The following is an 8,410-nucleotide window of genomic DNA, read 5'->3' on the forward strand; positions in this document are numbered from 1 at the left end:
GGGGTACCCCAGCAATAATCTCTCCATCCCTGTCATCAGCTGGTTTTCTGGGGAACCTGCCTTATACAAAGGATTTGGTTCAAATGGACATCCCCTTTAAGGATTTATAGACTGGTGTTATAATCTCCATCCATTAAGGGCATTGTAGATCTTTAACTTCCAGGGAATACACTTGATACAATTAAAGCACTCCAGGATGACATCATAATTCTGTAAAAACCATTCACTATACCAGAAAAGTAGAACCGGAATCTGGAGCGGCACCAGAGGATTAGAAAAATCTGCTCTTCGGGCCAATGAAGAAAAAAAAAAAAATAAGTGGCAATGATTTTTATGAATCAGTCCGAAGCCTCGTAGAAAATGTATTCTTTTCTAGGCAAGAGTATATATATATATATATATATATATATATAGTAAAAAAGTTTTATGATATGATAGGATAAGCCATAATTAGAGCGGTTCCTCACTTTAACCAAACTATTTGTCAGTAGGGTCCCTTGATCCCCAGCGATCCTCTAATCTGTGGGGAAACCTGGCAGTAAGTTTTCAATTTTCCTGCAGCGCCACCACAGTAGAGATGAAACATTACACAATGCCCATTCATAATGTGTTGTCTGTGTAGGACAGGACAGAGACAGAGAGACTCTTTGTAACCGCTCTCCACTCTGACCAAGAGACGAGGATCCTGAACAGAAGACCCCCCCACTATTTACTCAGAATTCCCTAAAAGGGTGTATGGAAATGTTTTTTTTCGAAACTGAACAAGCCCTTTAAGTGATTAGTGAGGACCGATTACTAGGACCCAGATCGTAGCCTAGAACGGGCTGAATTTAGTCCCATTCAAACGTTTGGAAATGAATGGGAATTGAAGGGATTGTCCTGTAGTTATGCCCTACTAGAGCATATTAGCCATAGAGTGGAGAGCTGCTGAAAAGTATGACTCCCATCCTGGAGGACTCAGCGCAACCATGTATTACATGAACGTCTATTAATTTTAATTGTGCCATGTAATGCCACATTTCTCCTGAGGTGGCCGCTGCAGAAGAGTAGTGCAGCCATCCACAGATTCACCCGGCGATCGCCAGGGATTGCTAGTGGGTCGTTACTTAGAGAGGAAGTAGTCCAGATGGGACAACCTCTTTAAGGTAACTGTAGAGTAAGAGCAGCATACACTATTCATAACTAATTCATTTGAATGGGGAGAGACATCGCACTTACGGAGGGCTCACCCATTATGAAGGGAGCAAAAACAGCCCATCCTCGGGTTTGGTTAGGGTCCAAGCAATCAGGCCACCACCGATCACTGTTTTAGGACTTCCTCTACATAATACATTGTCGCCCTTAAAATTATTCCACGTCATTGCCTTCAATCAAATTTAGTTGTCTTCGTCACGCTTTTCTAGCTGCACTGACCCCCAGCAATCAGCTATTAAAGGGTTATTCCCATCCTATAAAGTGATGGCGTATCGGTAGGAAATGCCATCACTTTATGATCGGTGGTGGTCCGACCTCTGGGATCCCCACCAATCATAAGAATGAAAAGGGCCGCATCGCTGATTTAGCGCTGCGGCCCATTCAATGTCTTTTCCTGCACTGCAGCCTCTTCATTTTCAGGATCAGGGGGGGGGGGGGGCGTCTAAAAGGTCAGACCCCCACCAATCATAAAGTGATGGAATATCCTAATGATCCCAAGATGGAGATAAACGTTTAATTATAGGGTAACGAGAAAGTAAGTGTTCAGTTCCCCTGCAGCACCCCCACAGGAAAAATAGAGCATTGTACAATGCCTATGTAAATCAATGGGCTGTACATGTAACGGATGGACGTGTGGGGTCCTCCAGAGAGAGACACTCTTTGTAGCCGCTCCGGCTAATAGAACAGATAAGGGTCCTGAACTTTTACCAGATAACCCCTTTAAGGACGAACGTTGCAATAATATAAACTTATTGGACCGTCGTCTGATCAGCGCGATCTTTATACCGATTCTCAGCTGATGATGGGGGTTATGGTGATATATACTGATCAGAGCAATAGGCTTTGTCTGCAGTCTTTTCCCATCCCCCCACCTCTGAAAACAAGCAGTGAGAGGCTTTTCCTGTACTACAAGTCCTAGGGGTGAGGAGCTCAGGGCTGGAGGATGTAAAGTTACACCAACGTTCACTGTGTACACAGGCCTGGAGGTCCGCACACCCCACGGGAGGCTCCGAAGGGCTGATAACTTATACCCGAGCTCGGCACTTTTATTCGTGGAAGTTTGTGAGTGTCCAGGACCCTATAGACTGATAAGGAGAGGACGCTGACCTGACTATATGTATATAGGGTTTCCTGCAGAGATCGCTAGGATATGCCATAACATACGGATCAGGGGGTACGACCTCATGAATGGGGTTCGCTGTATAGAGTTTGTCAAGAGCGGCCCTATGTAGAATTAAGTGATTGTGGGGGTCCCAGAGGTCAGACCCCACTGATCAGTAAGTTGTGCCATATTGTATATTCAGCATTCCTGGTTATATGGGGGATTTAAAGGGTTTTACCACAAACATCTAGTATTATGTGACTTCAATGGGATTGTAATGTGCAAACAGTGACATAGAAGTGAATGGGAGAAATACAAGGACAGATGAGAGAAGACGACTAATGGAGGTCCCGGGGTCCCCCCCCCCCCCTTACAGGTGAACTATTACAACACTTTGGGCTTCGCCACAGATCCTACACATAAGACAGCCGTTCATCGGACTCCCCATTACCCAGTCCTTACGTGTGCAGGTTATATCCATGAGAGATAAGCGTCGCCAGACCACAAGATCAGCGACCGGAACAGTAACAACGTGAAGTGACAGAACGGACAGCGAGAGGCCGGGGGACAACAGGAAACCAAGAGTTAGGATCTCAATGCTGACAGTGTAAGGGTTAATAGATTTATCATATCATTACTGGCAGGGCAGGGGCTGACCAATAGAAAATCAACAATGTATAAAAAGGGGTTAATGGAGAGAGTTTTGCAGTACTGGTAGTGGTTCACAGTAGAGCCGGCAGGAGAGGGGTTATTAGTGTTAGGCTGGCAGAGTAGCGGTTAATGGTGCGAGGGGTTAATGGTCTCAGGGCTGGCAGGGGTTAATAGTGTCAGTGCTGGCTGGGTAGGTGTTAACAGTGGCAGTGCTGGCAAGGGTTAATATTGCTGACAGGGTAGGGGTTCATAGTGTCAGGCTGGCAGGGGTTAATATTGCTGACAGGGTAGGGGTTCATAGGGTCAGGCTGGCAGGGGTTAATATTGCTGACAGGGTAGGGGTTAATAGTGTCAGGCTGGTAGGGGTTAATAGTGTCAGGCTGGTAGGGGTTAATAGTGTCAGTGCTGGCAGGGTAGAGGTTAATAGTGTCAAGCTGGCAGGGGTTAATAGACTGGCTTCCATTCGCAGCGCTGTAATGACCTGTGGGCAGTCACTGACCTCTCTCCACCGCTCGGATAGTGGGGTCCCCGGGCTGCAGGTGGCGCTGTCTTCCCCGGTAACAGGTCTTGGGGTACAGGTGTCCTCCCTGTATTTGGGGTCTTCGGCTCGTCCTTGTTTGTTCTGTCCTGTGACAGGGCCGGATGTGACGCCCGAAGGAGGAGGAGGATAAGCCCTGCCCCCCCCCTCACACACCTCTCTGTCCGGGCGCTGTCATTGGTCGATCCAGGAGAAGGAGGTGATAGCAACATGGCAACCAGTAACTACACCATTCTGCCGACATCACGGTCACGTGAGAGGAGTGGGCGGGGCCCAGCCCGGGAACGTGATCGTGCGCCACACTGAGGTAAGTTTATTTATTATTGGGAGCCGCTGTTATGTACGAGGAGCTCTGGGCGCCGCCACTGGGCGCCAGCGCAAGAGTGGCTATGTTTTCCATGGCAACCAATCAGAGTGCGTGTTTCATTTGTTCAGTGCAGTTTACACGATGAAAGCAGATCTGATTGGTTGCTGGGGTTGCTATGATACAAGAGGCCTCAATGTATGCTGTGCACTAATCTAATGTGTGTTGCCTGATTACTGGGTCTGCTGCTGAAGTGTTACATTTCCCTGCAGCGCCCCCACAGGCGATATTAATCATTACTAAGCTGCCCATTGAAATGAATGGGCTGACTGTGTAGATGCATTGGGTCCTCCCGAGCAAGATGCTCTCCACTCTGGCTTATAGATGGGGTTCTGAACAGTGTACCACCCTATAGTTCCCTATGGCAGGTCCTTTGAGGACTCTTCCCTTCACCTATGGCAGTTTGTACATGATCAGGACAGGTATTTTGCCTCTTAATGTTAACAAGAATATTGCCAGTCACTGGCAGCAAGCAGAGATCTTGAAAATGGTGACGCATGGAAGCACAAAGTTGCAAGATTTTTCATGGTACAATGATTAAAAATCCCCTCTGGAAAAAATTACTAATACCGCTTTTTCCTGGAGGGAAGGCGTGCGGGCGGAGAGTCACTTCCAGTACAGGTTCCCGTGCCGCTAATGACAACCTTCAGCGCAGCCGACGTGAAGACCCCCGTATATCTCCGGGGCAGCATGGAGTCACTTTATAAATAAATGAGAATGTGTTACATGTGTGGTCTCTGTATGACGTACGTTTCTCTGCACATGCAGACGTGCTTAGCGGTGGAGCGCAGGCTATACCGCACATTTCACGTATAGGTGACCTCACGTGACCCGGTGAAGACGAGCTGCTCGCGCAAAATTCTTTTCATATCAGGAAGAAAAACAATAACTTAAGTGGGTAATTTTTGCTGGAATTGGCCATTAACTCCTTAGGCCGGGTTCACACAGAGTTTTTTGCAGGCAGAAAATTTGCCTCAAAATTCCGTTTGGAATTTTGAGGCAGATTTTGCTCTGCCTGCATGCCGATTTTCACGGCTTTTTCGCCCGCGGTCATTGAGCGCCCATACCTCCCAACTTTTGAATTCGGAAAAGAGGGACATTTTAAGCCACGCCCAATATCCGGCATAAACACATCAAATCACGGGCAGATTCTTCTGCAAATAACGCGCGCACATTCTCACTGCGGATCTCTAGACTGTCTGGATATCACAGATATTATGGATCCGGTTATATCGTCTTTATGTTACTTTTCCTATCTTGGGTATAACATTTGCTCATCACGGCGGCAGCTGCAGGACAAACCAAAAGGCTGAGAACAATGAAAGTCAAGAGGGAGACCCTGTGGTGGATGACTTTTCAATTGACAGGTAGCAGAGTTACATGATGGGGATTTTTATTTCCAGTTGTGTAACTCTGCTACCGGTCAATGGAAAAATCATCCACCAGAGCCCCCTGTAGATAGCTCCAGATACAGCCCCCCTGTACATAGCGCCAGATACAGCCCCCCTGTAGATATCTCCAGATACAGCCCCCCTGTAGATAGCTCCAGATACAGCCCCCCTGTACATAGCTCCAGATACAGCCCCCCTGTACATAGCTCCAGATACAGCCCCCCTGTAGATCGCTCCAGATACAGCCCCCCTGTAGATAGCTCCACACACAGCCCCCTTGTAGATAGCTCCAGATACAGCCCCCCTGTACATAGCGCCAGATACAGCCCCCCTGTACATAGCGCCACACACAGCCCCCCTGTAGATTGCTCTGCACACAGCCCCCTGTACATAGCGCCAGACACAGCCCCCTGTACATAGCGCCAGACACAGCCGCCCTGTAGATAGCGCCAGATACAGCCCCCCTGTACATAGCGCCAGATACAGCCCCCCTGTACATAGTGCCACACACAGCCCCCCTGTAGATAGCTCCAGATAAAGCCCCCTGTACATAGTGCCACACACAGCCCCCTGTAGATAGCTCCACACACAGCCCCCCTGTAGATAGTTCCAGATACTTTCCCCCTGTAGATAGCTCCAGATACAGCCCCCCTGTACATAGCGCCAGATACAGCCCCCTGTAGATAGCCCCACACACAGCCCCCCTGTAGATAGCGCCAGATACAGCCCCCTGTAGATAGCTCCACACACATCCCCCATGTAGATAGCTCCAGACACAGCCCCCCTGTAGATAGCGCCAGATACAGCCCCCTGTAGATAGCTCCACACACAGCCCCCCTGTAGATAGCGCCAGATACAGCCCCCTTGTAGATAGCTCCACACACAGTCCCCCTGTAGATATCTCCACACACAGTCCCCCTGTAGATATCTCCACACACAGCCCCCCTGTAGATAGCTCCACACACAGCCCCCCTGTAGATAGCTCCACACACAGCCCCCCTGTAGATAGCTCCACACACAGTCCCCCTGTAGATAGCTCCACACACAGCCCCCCTGTAGATAGCGCCACACACAGCCCCCCTGTAGATAGCTCCACACACAGTCCCCCTGTAGATATCTCCACACACAGCCCCCCTGTAGATATCTCCACACACAGCCCCCCTGTAGATAGCTCCACACACAGCCCCCTTGTAGATAGCTCCAGACACAGCAGCCCTGTAGATAGCTCCAGACACGGCCCCCCTGTACATAGCTCCAGACACAGCCCCCCTATAGATAGCTCCAGACACGGCCCACCTGTAGGTAGTGCAACACACAGCCCCTTAGGCCTTATTCACACGACAGGGTCAGAGTGTCGGCCGATAAAAACGGCCGTTTTGGGCCATTTTTCCCGGCCGTTTTGCATCCGTTCCGATTCCGTTCCGGGCTGTGTTGCTGTTTTTAACGGACGATTTTGACCCGTTTTGTATCCGTTTTTTTCCCTGTCCGTTTTAAAATCAGATGAATTTCATATAAATTTGTTGCCACACACTTCCCTCTGTACATAATGCCACAGCCCCCCTGGTAGGTAATGCCACCCAGCCCCCTGTAGGTAATGCCACCCAGCCCCCTATAGGTAATACCACCCAGCTCCCTGTATGTAATGCCACCAAGTCCCCTGTAGGTAATGCCACACAGCCCCCTGTAAGTTGCACCCATCCCCCCCCCCCCTTCCAGGAGAAGTCACTGACTTCAATGTCCATATATGGAGAGTGTAGTCACTGACTTCTCCTGGAGAGGAATTCCCGGCCATAGGGTCGGGGATTCCGCTTCAGAAGTGAGTGACGTCGCTGTGTCCATATATGGACAGTGTAGTCACTCACTTCTCCTGTAGCGGAATCCCCAATCCCCGGCCGGGGATTGGGGATTCCGACTCCTACAGGGAGCAAAAAAAGACCCTCCTCCTCCTCCTCCTCACATGCACTCTGCTTTCACTCACCATCAGAAGAAGGCAGGAGTCTTGCAGCGGCGTTCTCACTGGTGTCGATGCCAGCCCGGGAGTGGACCAGTCGAGTCACTTGACCAGTGAGGTCAGGTGACTGGACTGGTCCATTCCCGGGCCGGCATCGATCCCAGTGAGAACAACGCCGCAAGACTCCTGCCTTCTTCTGATCTCTGCTGCAGTCAGCAGCGATCAGCTGTTTTGATGCAGCGCCCAGCGGGACATTTTGAAGACCGGCAGGACAGCGGTGAGAAACCGGGACTGTCCCGCCGGAATCGGGACGGTTGGGAGGTATGGAGTTCCGCGGGCAAAAAACGCAGCAAAATACGCTTCTTCTGCCTCCCATTGAAGTCCATGGGAGGTCAGAAGCGTAAACGCCCGAAGATAGGGCATGTCCCTTCTTTTTCCCGCGAGCCGGTTTTTCCGCTCGTGGGAAAAAACGCCTCCGCCTCCCATTGAAATCAATGGGAGGCATTTTCGCCCGTTTTTTAGCGCGTTTTCAAAAAAACTTGTCAAAAAAACTCTGTGTGAACTGTCCCATAAGGACACAACATTTTGTTCCGTGTAGTTTTGTTAACATTGTTGTATGAGTTTTTGTAAGAGAGATAAAACGTAACCAGTGAAGACAGAGTGCCCCCATAATCATTGCCAGACAGAGTGGCCCCATAACCAGTGTCAAGAGAGTGTCCCCATAGACAGTGTCATGCAGAGAGTGCCCCTATAGACAGTGTCAGACTGTGCCCCCATAACCAGTGGCAGGCAGAGAGTGCGACATAAGCAGGGCTAGACAGAGCGTGTTCCATAGCCATTGCCAGACAGAGACCGACCCCATAGCCAGTGTCAAGAGACAGTGCCCCCATACACCATGTCATGCAGAGAGTGCCCCTATAGACAGTGTCAGGCTGTGCCCCCATAACCAGTGCCAGGCAGAGAGTGCGACATAAGCAGGGCTAGACAGAGGGTGTTCCATAACCATTGCCAGACAGAGAGCGCCCCCATAACTAGTGTGAAGAGACAGTGCCCCCATAGGCAGTGTCATGAAGAGAGTGCCCCTATAGACAGTCAGCCTGTGCCCCCATAACCAGTGTGAAGAGACAGTGCCCCTATAGACAGTATTATGAAGAGAGTGCCCCTATAGACAGTCAGCCTATGCCCCCCCTAACCAGTGCCAGGCAGGGAGTTCACCCAT

The 8,410-nt window shown here is 50.0% G+C and overlaps 1 protein-coding gene and 1 long non-coding RNA gene across 3 annotated transcripts in view; one reads left to right on the forward strand and one right to left on the reverse strand.

Annotated features, from left to right (window-relative positions):
• The window catches only part of PPARA (peroxisome proliferator activated receptor alpha), a 27,604-nt gene extending 23,764 nt beyond the window's left edge, over positions 1 to 3,840 (reverse strand). The window contains exon 1 of one of the 2 annotated variants that reach the window (XM_075855932.1): positions 3,447 to 3,840. The gene's annotated coding sequence lies outside the window, so the exon portion shown is untranslated. Of the gene's footprint in view, positions 1 to 3,428 lie in introns of both variants that reach the window. The other variant, XM_075855933.1, reaches the window with a different exon arrangement.
• On the forward strand, positions 3,428 to 4,574 carry LOC142748733 (uncharacterized). Its single transcript, XR_012882301.1, has 2 exons — positions 3,428 to 3,792; positions 4,440 to 4,574. It is a non-coding gene; the product is annotated as an uncharacterized LOC142748733 (long non-coding RNA).
• Positions 4,575 to 8,410: the final 3,836 nt, after the last annotated feature.

Source organism: Rhinoderma darwinii, chromosome 3 (genome assembly GCF_050947455.1).
Source record: "Rhinoderma darwinii isolate aRhiDar2 chromosome 3, aRhiDar2.hap1, whole genome shotgun sequence".
Classification (NCBI taxonomy): domain Eukaryota; kingdom Metazoa; phylum Chordata; class Amphibia; order Anura; family Rhinodermatidae; genus Rhinoderma; species Rhinoderma darwinii.